Source organism: Homalodisca vitripennis, unplaced genomic scaffold (genome assembly GCF_021130785.1).
Source record: "Homalodisca vitripennis isolate AUS2020 unplaced genomic scaffold, UT_GWSS_2.1 ScUCBcl_2405;HRSCAF=7137, whole genome shotgun sequence".
Classification (NCBI taxonomy): domain Eukaryota; kingdom Metazoa; phylum Arthropoda; class Insecta; order Hemiptera; family Cicadellidae; genus Homalodisca; species Homalodisca vitripennis.
In genome coordinates, this window is record NW_025778515.1 from 29803 (window position 1) to 42122 (window position 12320).

Below are 12320 nucleotides of genomic sequence, written 5' to 3' on the forward strand. Positions count from 1 at the left end.
CAACCATAGTTACATTATATGTAAGTCAATTCACTGAAACTCCTTAACTGATCTCAAACTTTGAAAAAAAAACAATTAATTGAATAAACAATTCAAATTAAACTCATTTCCCCCAAAAATTGAATGAGTTGACTGTTCTCAATCGGTTGTTTACATCACTGAATGGGAGTCAGGATTATTTTTTTTTTATTTATCAACGGTAATACACCGTTTTACGGATAATGATATTAAGATGGCAATATAAATTATAGAAAAACAGTACAAGAGTATCAATAAAGAACAAAACAACAAAACGTTGCATACACGCCAAGCAACATGTGCAACGATAAGCCAAATCAATATGTACATTTAAACTAAAACAGTGATTCAATAAATAATGGTAATACGAGGAAAACCATATCCACAACAATGACAGTATTAACAGTAATATCAATAGCTAACAGAAAAGTTGCAATGAAACAACGTCAACGTACATAAACATAAAGCAATACTATGGTAATAGGATTGATCCATGTTATGTAGGTTTTCTGTAACACTTGATTAGATGAACCGATGAACAAGTTGGAGGTACCGTATTTCCTCATTATTTTAATTGTAAATTAGTAACCACCTCTTAAATTAATTTATGAGGCAACTCATCCCTGAAATGAATTATCGGTGTCATAAAGACAAATGGAGGAAATGGGCTGTAATTGATCATAAATAATTTCACATTCCTGGATTACAAATCTTATCACTTATCAAAGACACCGCTGTCAATTCGTGGCAAATGAAGGACAATCCCAACTGTATTGTGAAACAAGAGGTCCAAGCATTCTGATTGGTGGATAATAGGCTATCTTTGTCGTGATTCCCGCTCACCCACCAGTGTAAAGCCGGATGCTGTTGTGTGCTGTTGTGTGCTGTTGAGTGTGTTTGTGTTTCACTGTGTTCATTATCAGAGTATTTTAACTATCATAACAGTTATTCCATTTATAATATTGCTATTTTTATTTATAGAGAATGCTCCTAAATAATGGTTTTTTATTAATGGTTCAGTCAATTTTTATTTGAGAAATCTTTATTTAAAATGTACAGCCCTTTAATATAACTACCCTGAGGATAGGGAAAGGAGAAACAATTATCTATCAATCCGCGAGGAATTGAAAGGATTCAAAATAGAAAGTTTTAGGGAATGTCATAATCGGCCCCAAATTAAACTGATAAAAATTTGATTCTTTTAAAGTGAGTTTTAGCTTTTATTAACTCAGTGACGACTTAAAGGTTACTTACAAGCTTGATTAAATAGAATTCAAGAAAATTATATGTTTTTATGTATTTGTTTCGTAAATAAATTAAATTATTTCCTATATAAAAACATGTCGCTTCTTCTAGTAAACTGACACGTACAGAAGTTAAAACGATTATATACTGTCTTCAGAAATGATATCAAAAGGCTGATACCAAAAGCTTCATTTAAAAAGATATTCCAACCGAAACCCAATTGCATGCTTATATTTACCTTCTAGTTTTACGATTAAATTTAAAATGCCGTAAATTAATATTTACTAATTATTAGCTTACAATGTTCTAATTGTTTAGTCTAGAAACAGTCTACAGCTTGTGTTCGTAACGTTTCACATTGTTACGCTGCATCCCTCTAACCCTCATCAAACGCTGTTTTCTGTTAAATAACGGAGTAACAGTTGTTTAACTTCTAGATTCTATTTTATGATAACCAACCTAAAGATTTTTAGTAATCCGATAATCTTCCATTGCTATTTTAGAATTTCAAGATTAGATTACTAGATTTACTGATTATTCAACGAAGAAGATGTACTGAGAGGAGATAACATAGTGATAGCGTGCGAAGTAATTTTAACTTATTTTATACACTCTGCGACAAATACACTACTACCACACCCCACGTATATACAGTCCGTTTCTATGTCCGCTAAAAAAGGAATTAGTCACAATTTTATATAGAGTACAAACATATGAAAAGTATTTAGGATGGTACTGTTTACAATTCAAAGAATTCGGTCACACACTTTATCTCTGAATTTCATTTCGTTCATCATCACGAGGTCTTATTTAGATTTGTTACTATATACGGTGTATTCATAGTGACTCTCCAATATTCTATGATATGATTGATAATCAGACAAGTGTCCGAACACACTTTATTATACACCTAGCTGTCAATTTGTGTTGTTTTCTAATAACGTTAAAATAAAAAGTTGAGGTTAAGTGGTAGAGAGGACTTTTATAGTCCTAACTTCGCCTCTAATAGACATTTTTCATTTAATTTCGTGATCAACTACAATTATATTTTGTATAATGATTAATAATGTAAAAGGGAATCTTAAAAAGAATTTGTTTTTTTGCAATTGTAACTTTCAAAATAGCAACTGATACAAAATTTAAACTAAACGATAAATTTTAATAACTTTTATTTTAAAACAATTATTAATATTATTTAAAAATAAAAAATAGTTGTAACATTTTCTTCAAGCCAGTTACATGTAGTATTATATATCACCGTGTTAAGTAAAACTATTTCGTTTTCAAAATACAGCAAAATAACGGCACATTGTTAAATAATTCAAAATAAAGAATGTTTGTAACAATTTAAACCATAAAGCAAGTTTTATATATTTTGAAATAGTTTGTATACATTTCTAATACAGAAGCTATTACTTTGAACAAAGCCACTTGCTGTTAAAAGAGCAATTCGTGATAAAGTCTATCTCTGGTGAACAGTAATAGCCTAGTTATAATATGTAAGTAAATTTTTTTCTCATCACCTAATATCTACTATGGAAGTATTATTATTTTTTTGCAAATTTGTTAAAAATATATTTCCTTTTTATTATACGAAATTATTCAAAGTTTATTTACTATTAGTTGTTGTAAACAAAATCCTGCGGATGGAGTTCAAAGACAATGTTATTAAATGGTTAAGCTTTTAATACTGCATATAAAAATGAATATTATAGATGTGTAACAACTTTTTTATTTTTGTTCCATTTAATAAAAATAGCCATAATAAACATAGTTTTAAAACAATTGCTAAAACACATATTTTTCATTCCGATTCACACGTAAGTCATTCGCCATAAGTTTATTTTAGTTGATCAATTCGTTTATGATCAAACTTTATTTGGATCGAAATAAAAAAGGATGACTGGTGTCCAGGTGATTTTATTTTATTGTTTAGACACGTAAAATAATGTCATATAAAATTTAAAAGTCTCATTCATAGAAATTACTTTACCTAAATGGTGGAATATTAGCAATTTTAGATCATTATTCTAAAACATATATCAAAGCAGTCTATAACCAGTTTGGTTACTTGGGTTCTGACGCAGAAAGCATGAAATCTCACAAAATAAAATCTAATTATCGGATGGTTTGATATTTATTATAATGAAAAACGTTAAGATTTGTAACAGCTACAAGGCAATAATGTTTTTCCTTGTGAAAGGATTTTCCGTTTCCTATTACACGTTTCGAATTTATCTTATATTTGACACAATTTAAAGATTTCTTTTTAACTTTATGACAAGAGAATAGTTTAAACTGCATCGAACAAACATTATTTGTTTAAATAACCATATTGTGGTAAGGATATTATATTAAGGCGCCTTTTGAAGAAGATACTCTTTCGGGTCGATAATGTCGCAAACAACTTTGAGTGGTTTACCCAGACAACAATATCGCTATGCGCGGACAAACAAGATTGTAATTACAAATTTATCAAAACGTATGTATTTCAATATGCACGGTACTTCAACAGGGCGACAGAAAGCTCTCCCGTTTGTTTTTTATCACGTTATTTTGTCTATGTTCCAGTACATATTAAATTCCTTATTCTTGTCACACACCAAACTCGTTTATTAGTGCTTGGCATATTGCCACTCAGTGTATAAATTGTGATTTACTCAATGGGTTTCTCACAACCAGATAAACTATTACAAAATTCGATACTCCCGATCGTATTAAATATTCGATTGGATGACATAAAGTTGGATTTATGCATTCGAAGGTCACACTATAACAGTAATCAGCAAGAATGCATGAACAATTCTAGATTTTATACAGGGTGTAAAAAACTCCCGCACGGGCTTGATAATTTATAAACGATTACAGGTAAAGCAATAAGCTGGGTACATCATTACTGCACCTATAAATCTACTTTTTGAAGTACCTACCATTTTTTGACATGTCAGGGGGATGGCCAGCAAGGAGTCAGAATGAAGTCTTAAAGGGGAGCATATGGCGAGTAGTACATCAAATTAAAGTCTTTATTAGTATAATACAACGCCCGCAAATCCGACCTCAAAGGGTTCACTCTTTAAAACATTACGCCGATTTAATGTCTGAAACATTTAAAATGTTCTAGATGGTTTAATATTATTGTCTTGGTTCAATTTGTGAAAGTTGAACTTAGCACATGAATAATGGACTTAAAAAATAGTTTTTTAAGGTAGTGAGTAATTCTTCAGATCCAATGGAGGATGCTCTACAAGGAATTCGGCAAAAAAAATGTAACATAAGCATAGCTCAAGATGTACTTTAAACGGTGTAAAAGGTTTTATCAGGCGCTATATTGAAAGCTACAGTATGAAAATCAAGCATTGTTTTAAGATTCCATTTTACATTGTTGATCATTATGTAAAATTTAATTATAGTTGATCAAGTATTTTGTATATTAACTTCATTTTTAAAACATAAAAAATAAGCAGCTAGGTGTATATTAAAGTGTTTCCGGACACTTGTGTGATTATCAATCATATCCTAGAATAATCGTTTGGGAATTGCCAGGCACGTGTGGGACATTTTTACAACTGTGTAATAAAAGCTTCTTCTCGATCTCAGGGGTATAAACACTGACACGATTACATTGTGGTTACGGTTTTCTCAGTAAATTGTCTCTGATATATTTTTAAAACCACATCCTGCCGTAAAGATCCGCTATTAACACTTCGCTTTGTCAGTGTCGGCTTGGCTCTCCCACAGTTAAGACACTCTAGAAAATTTACATTTGAAGTTATTTTGTGCTTGCCGAAAAGTTATATCGCATAACCAAGATTATTCCACGAATAGTAGGGAGCTTTAGAGATAGATTTAGTTGTTGATTTTAGCTCACCAATCTTCCTTAGTACTCCGCTTCAGCAGTTCAAACTATTGACTCTTCAAGTGAAAATGATGTTAATATGTGGGTACGGTATCTTCACGCTTCTGGCTTCGACACTAGCACTCCCCACACTGATGGAAGACCCCCTCGCCAAGCTTGAACCTGAGGAGAAAGAAGTGCTCTACCCGTTTCCCACCTGGTGTAGACCTAAGTAACACTTTCCGAGTCTTGGTCGGAAGCGGTGGTCATCAGGATCTACTACGACTGCCAAGGACGCCTCGTCCGCCAGGAACTATCCAAGCTCAGGACGAGAAATACGGATGGCATGAGGGTGGAAGAACTTCAGAATATCCAAAGAGGTGCACCTGAAAACGAAACGGCTAAGGTATCGGATATACCTGTAAGTTATCCTTCGATAAAGTCGAGATTCAAATTCCCAAAACACGCTAAGTCTACCACCACACGCCGACCACAGATTCTGGAACAACCAGACCAGAATGTTCCGTCAATTGTGGATAAAGACATGATCATCGACACTCCGATACGATCTTGCCCTGAGGGACAAAACTTCGACATGTTTTAACAAATGCAGGAAGGAATTCCCCGAGAAAAAACCCTCAGTACGGATAATTTGTGAGTTTTAAAAACTTTAATTATTTAAGGCCTAAATACCTACAATTAGAGCTTAGAGTACCTTTATTCTGTTAAGGGTTATTTTGCTACGAAAACCTACCAGTTGGTACCTAATACATAATACTAGTCTTGGAATTGAGATGTAAACACACTGCAACTTGAGTAACTCTCAAAATATTAATCAGATTTGCACGTCACAATCAGTTTTTATGAAACTTTCATGAAATTAGCAAGTATCTCTAGTTATGCACTTTTGGTAAAGTTGAATATCCAAAATGCTCAATTCGACTGTAGTATAAATAGGTCAAGGTTAGCTAAAAAACTTTTGCGAAATTCTCCATATTTTTTAGGAATTCCTTCTTCTAATAGAATAGTTATTAGTACAGTACATGAAAAAGATACTTTTTGTAAGTAATTTAATTAAACTTTTATAATAGTAGGTTCCTTTCTCAGTACGTGCAATTTCTTAAATTTAAATTTCACAAGAAGCCTTTTATAGACTTTTACAAATTTGGTTATATGTATATGTGTATATAGATATTATAACCATTTATTATTATAACATTTTCAAACTATGAAAATACATTTTTTTGCAATATCCTTATATTTAGATTCCCTTCATCGTGTCCACAATCATCGTCAGATTAGAAGCGCAATCATTCAAAGAATTGTATAAAGAATGTATCCAAATTTTAAAACAACCCCGGCTTCTTTCTAAGAAAATACACTGGGATTTCTTTCTATTTTTTTTTTTTACTTAATAGATTTTCGGATACCGTATATAAAGTAGAGGGACATATTTTTGCCGAACTGTCACAAATCGTATCCATAAATAGGGCCCTTATACATTCAATTTGTGTCGTATGTCATTATCATACATGCATGCGTATTTTCAATTGACTGAAAGAATTCGGGACTTTTTAAGCGTTCTCGTGCGTACATTTTAAGACGTTTCTTTTACTTTAGTAAGCGCAACAATATATTTTGTATGTAAAGGGTATATTAAATTTTCGGCTCTTGAAGTAATAAATCGTAAATTAAGATTTAGTGTTTTTTTTTTCTGAGCATTAGCTACATCAGTCGGATTTCTGTCTGTATGTTCGCACGATAATCGCAATAATGAAACTACTTTGGCTATTTTGCACAACGCTTCATCTCTATAAAGGCAAAATCGAATTATGTGATTGGGTAAAGTCACTCCATGAGATGGTGGAGTGTTAGCAAAAAGTTTTTAACTTGGTCTTATTGGTAACCGTGATGACAACGAGAAAATAGGAGGGTAAAATAAATGAGTAAACAAATTGAGTAAAATCATGTGAAATTGTAATGTATGAAGTCTTTAATATGTAATAACCGTAAGATATCTCGGGAAAGATTTAATTTAATTTCAGATTTAAAATTTGGCATGCAAATTTCTTAAATTACCAGCATGAGTTTATCTGTATAAGTGAGCATTTACTATGGGATTTTTATGGAATATTATGGAATCTATGGGATTTGGTTGACCGTCATTGAAGCCTGCTCAATCAGTAAGCAGGAGCAGTGTATCTTTCTATAGTGAGCGGGGGGGGGAGATTGTTTGATTGTTTCTGTAATCTTGTCTGTGGTGTGTCTGTACGCGACGGTGTGTGGCGGGCTCCTCCTTGTATTCTTTTGCTATCTCGTAAGATTTCAAGATGTAGTGCCGTGAGATATGAGATTCTGTATCTTGTGTTTATTGTTTTTGTAAAATTATCAGTTGGTGATTATTTACTGATGATTATTTAGTGTTACTGACATAACTTGTGTATTCATTTATGTGTCATTCTTCATATTATAAGTAAACCTAAAATAAGATCGTTTTTGAAAATTTTCGTATCATGAACGTATAAGTTTCCACTTATTCCATCACAAGTAGATGCTCTCAAAGCTTTATTATATTCATATTGCGCTTTGTGTTTTAATTTTGCCAATCATGATTAATAATTATAATGATCTAATATTCGAAAAAGATTAATTCTTAAATAAGCAATATGTTGGGAATTGCCCTATTAACGTTTTCAAATATATATATACACCTTAGGTTAAAATATATTGCAATAAAGTCATTCATTAAAGATGAAGAAAACCCTGGTTAAATATTCAATAATTTATTTTACTTTATAAAACTGGTAACTAAAATATTTAACTTATGTTGTAACATTTTTAACTTAAGACGCAAGAAACAGGGAATATTTTACCATAATGCTTTTAAACACATCTGAATCAAATCTAGTATACAAATTAAATTAAAACACCTTTTGAGAAGGTATTGTCGCGTTTCCTGACAATGACAAACAAAATTGAGTGGTAACTCAGACAACAATACTGGTATGAACGAGGATATGAAATTGTTTTACATTTTATCAAAACGTTCTTGTTTCAATATGTACGGTACTTGAATTACAAAGATGGCGAGGTTTCCGCCGTTTGCATTTTTCATATTATTTTGTTTTATTCCCGAATGTATTAATTTTTTTTATTGGTACCACGGTACCATATCTGTTACATTTGTTGTTTACAATATTTTAATTTAAATTAAAGTTATTTTGTTTTTATTGTAACTAGATTGTTTAGTTGGATTACACAATATGTACAATTCTTAAAATCGGAAGTAGTACTAGTAATCATTTCGTTATTCATCTGTCTTTTTGAGCGATAACTCTTTATAGGACCTCCCAAAGACTTGGAACTTGGTAAATGGGTTCTTCTTAACTCAAGGATGTACCCTACTGATTCTTTTATCAAAATGCAGTCCGTCCGTCTATCTGTGCGATAACTCTTTATAAGACCTCCCAAAGACTTGGAACTGGTAAATGGGTTCTTCTTAACTCAAGGATGTACCCTACTGATTCTTTTATCAAAATGCAGTCCGTCCGTCTATCTGTGTGATAACTCTTTATAAGACCTCCCAAAGACTTGGAACTTGGTAAATTGGTTCTTCTTAACTCAAGGATGTACCCTACTGATTCTTTTATCAAAATGCAGTCCGTCCGTCTATCTGTGCGATAACTCTTCATAAGACCTCCCAAAGACTTGGAACTTGGTAAATGGGTTCTTCTTAACTTAAGGATGTACCCTACTGATTCTTTTATCAAAATGCAGTCCGTCCGTCTATCTGTGCGATAACTCTTTATAGAAAAGCCATAGAAACTTGGTCAACGGTTGCCTAAACTGTATTGATTTAAGGTTAAAAGGTTACATAAAAGTCCCACTGTGAAAACTCGCTTTCGTCAAGTTCTTTCACGTATTTAAATATTCCGTACTTTATTGTAGTATAAAAACTATCGTTTATGTCACAAGGAACTATTATTAAATGTCCTGCGGAATTTATGATTAAAACAATATCGAATTTAATTTGGGTGTTCCTTAGTCTTAACATTGAATTAGAACCGAAATATTATTCCAATTTATTCGCAATAAAAAGATTAATGTAGACTATTGGGAGTATTATAAAAATAAAAATAGCCACATTGATCCAGCTATTCTTAAGAACGAACAGTTATTATTTATTACCTTAAATACAGTTACAGTATTTTACAGCTAGCAACTATGCGTAAACCAACCATATTATTTATGTGGATGGTGAGTTTAGCTCCAGCTCACCTTCCCTTTAGTGCAGCGTTTGAAATCTGACGCTGCTGCAGACTTGACTCCTTGATTCTGGAGAGATTCAGAATCGTCTGAAGAGATCCAATAAAGCTCAAAATTAACTCTTTACAACCGTTTTGGCACCACAGAATGTATTGTACTCTAGGTGATAAGGCATTCTGATTGTCTCATGAGGTGCATAATTGTGTGTACTACGATGTGCGCACACGGTCTCTAAGCACAGCTGTTTGGTGACCCCGCCTTGTGCAAGCATACCGTGATCGTGTTCGCTTATGCGTTGACGGTTTGGAGTTTTTTATTTAAAAAATTTAAAATAGTTAATATTTTGTAAGTTTTGTGTAGCTCTACTAGTTTTTTGTTATTTAACTAAAAATGTTCAACGGGCGCTATTTTAAATAAAAAACAAATTAAACAGTTATGTTTTTAACTTTGGATTTTTCAAAGCGAATATGTGAAATTTGGTATCTGTAGCTTTACTAGTTCTACAGATATTAATTTTTTATAAAAATGCAAAGTGATGGCTAGCGACTACGTATTTCCCGAACTATGTTTAAAGAATATTTTTGTTTTTAATTATGAGTTCTGTCAACCACAGAAATTGATTACACTCTTTTGTGAACACCCTTTATATTAAATACTCGTACATTTAACTCTACAAATAGAATAAACAAATGCTCATACAAAATTACCCTCCTTGTTTATGCATATGGACGAGACATTGGTTCTTTGTTTAATATTGGAAGGATAATCCAACCCTCGAAATGTTGTGTTTTATGCTTATAAAATTAGCAAAGGAAAATATATGTCCCATTGGTGTTAAAAAACACTTTGGTTGCTATATTGGAACAGCCATGCATAAGTTAAGTGTATGAAATAACTGGCAAATATTAAAACTTAGGGGTGCTAATTCAGTGCCTTGACCTAGTCCATGCGCTGATCCCCACCCCCAGGTTGTGACGTCAGAGCCCAGGGGGTGCTTATTCCAGGGGGTTCTAAGGCAGCGTCTCCTTAAAAATAACAGCTTTTTTTATATAACGGGACGAAATATAACCCCTTTTTACCCTTGTGTAATGCCAACATCTTAGAAATAAGTGGTTAATTTGTAAAATAGATATCATGTGCGCGTTTCTTAACCCGGGAAACCCCCCACACTATTTTCGTGCAAATCCGTTGATAAATATCTGAAACCCCCATTTTCGCAATTTAGCGACTGCCATCTTGAAACGGTGACAGATATCAATTTCTGGTTTGCGCCCAAAATGTTTATTTTTATTTTCTTCTAACAATGTTTCACAAGTGGAGGGGGATGCCATTTGAAAAAGTTGGGCCCTCCCTTCCCCACAGTGGTCCTCTTTAACCAAAGAAGATCCCCGAATTTACAATAGGTCAAACCGTCTATAAAATACAGGGGTTATCACTGACTTTTGAATGACCCTGTATATAAATAAATGTTTTTCACCGATATTGTGGAGTAAGGGGGATGAAATGTGATTCAAGGTAAGGTGGTACAATCTGTTTTATTGATTGATTTATTTTGAATTTCTGAAGCACAGCCATGAAGGTATTTCTAAGGACAAGGAAATATTAAGAAAATACCTTTTTCGAGAAATTTTATATTTATAATAGAAAACGAGTAATTTTGTAACTAGACCTAAAGGAAAAACTATTAAATATGAGCATTTAAATATTTTAGAGTACATATACAATTTTATTTTTAGAAATGTTTTTATGTGTGTCTTAAGAATTGAAGTCTTTAATTAAATATTATTTAAGGTACTAAAATTGTTAATATAAATAAAACTAGCCATTTTTTAAATCACAATTTGTATAAATGCTCTAAGAAATCTCTCTTTATCTTCAAACATTTTCTTTAGGTCTGAAATAAAAATCCCCATAAATTAGCCTTTAAAATTAGTATATTACTTCCAGAAATAATTTAAAATTCTAATTTTTAAACAACTTTTTAAAGCAGGTCTTTTTCTAACTAACCGTTGGAAAACCAACAACACCAACTAAAAAGAGAACCTGAGTCGCTCGGCAAAAAATTGGGAACTTCGTGAGTGAAGATCTGCGGTCTTGGTTGTTTCAGATAGCTGAACTGCTGAGGAATGCTGATGAGAAAACAATTACACCTCGTTTAAAGAGGAACCTGAGACACTGGGCCAAAAATTGGGAACTTCGTGAGTGACGATCTGCGGTCTTGGTTGTTTCAGATAGCTGAACTGCTGAGGAATGCTGATGAGAAAACAATTACATCTCGTTTAAAGAGGAACCTGAGACACTTGGCCAAAAATTGGGAACTTCGTGAGTGACGATCTGCGGTCTTGGTTGTTTCAGATAGCTGAACTGCTGAGGAATGCTGATGAGAAAACCCACGTCAGTGCTGAACCACTTACCTCCCGCCACCGTGCTGATTCCTGACATCGGATTCTACAATACCACTCCAATCGTCCTATTGACTATATTTACTGTGATAAATTATACCTAACAATAAATAAATTTTTTATTTTTAATTTCTTTCTCATACAATTTTGTAAACTTTGGCTGTTATAAACATTACTTTTCATGTCATATTCTGTAGATATATTTATTTGTTTAAAGTTGGAAACTAATTGTATTGTTATTATCAATTGACTCTTTAAGTTACATATGAACTGGTGTGTAATTATTTTAACACACAAAAATATCTTCTCATTTTATGTATACTGATTATAGATATAAAACATTTTTCTTCATTTATGTAGTTATTTATTTTTGTTTCATTATTGTAATAATAATTTAATTAATAACAATAAATTGATTAAAAATTCAATTAGTATATTGTTTTTTTTGTTGTTTTTTAGGTCGCACAAAATTTAAATTTCCAATCACTACCACTAGCCTCTGTATTACTTTGAGGCATCATCTAAAAATAGGTTTCCTATAAAGCCTCTATTAT

General features: G+C 32.3%; 1 long non-coding RNA gene across 1 annotated transcript; it reads left to right on the top strand.

The window, feature by feature from the left end:
- Positions 1 to 796: 796 nt before the first annotated feature.
- Positions 797 to 12117, top strand: LOC124372013. Its single transcript, XR_006923291.1, has 3 exons — positions 797 to 942; positions 5127 to 5752; positions 11720 to 12117. It is a non-coding gene; the product is annotated as an uncharacterized LOC124372013 (long non-coding RNA).
- Positions 12118 to 12320: the final 203 nt, after the last annotated feature.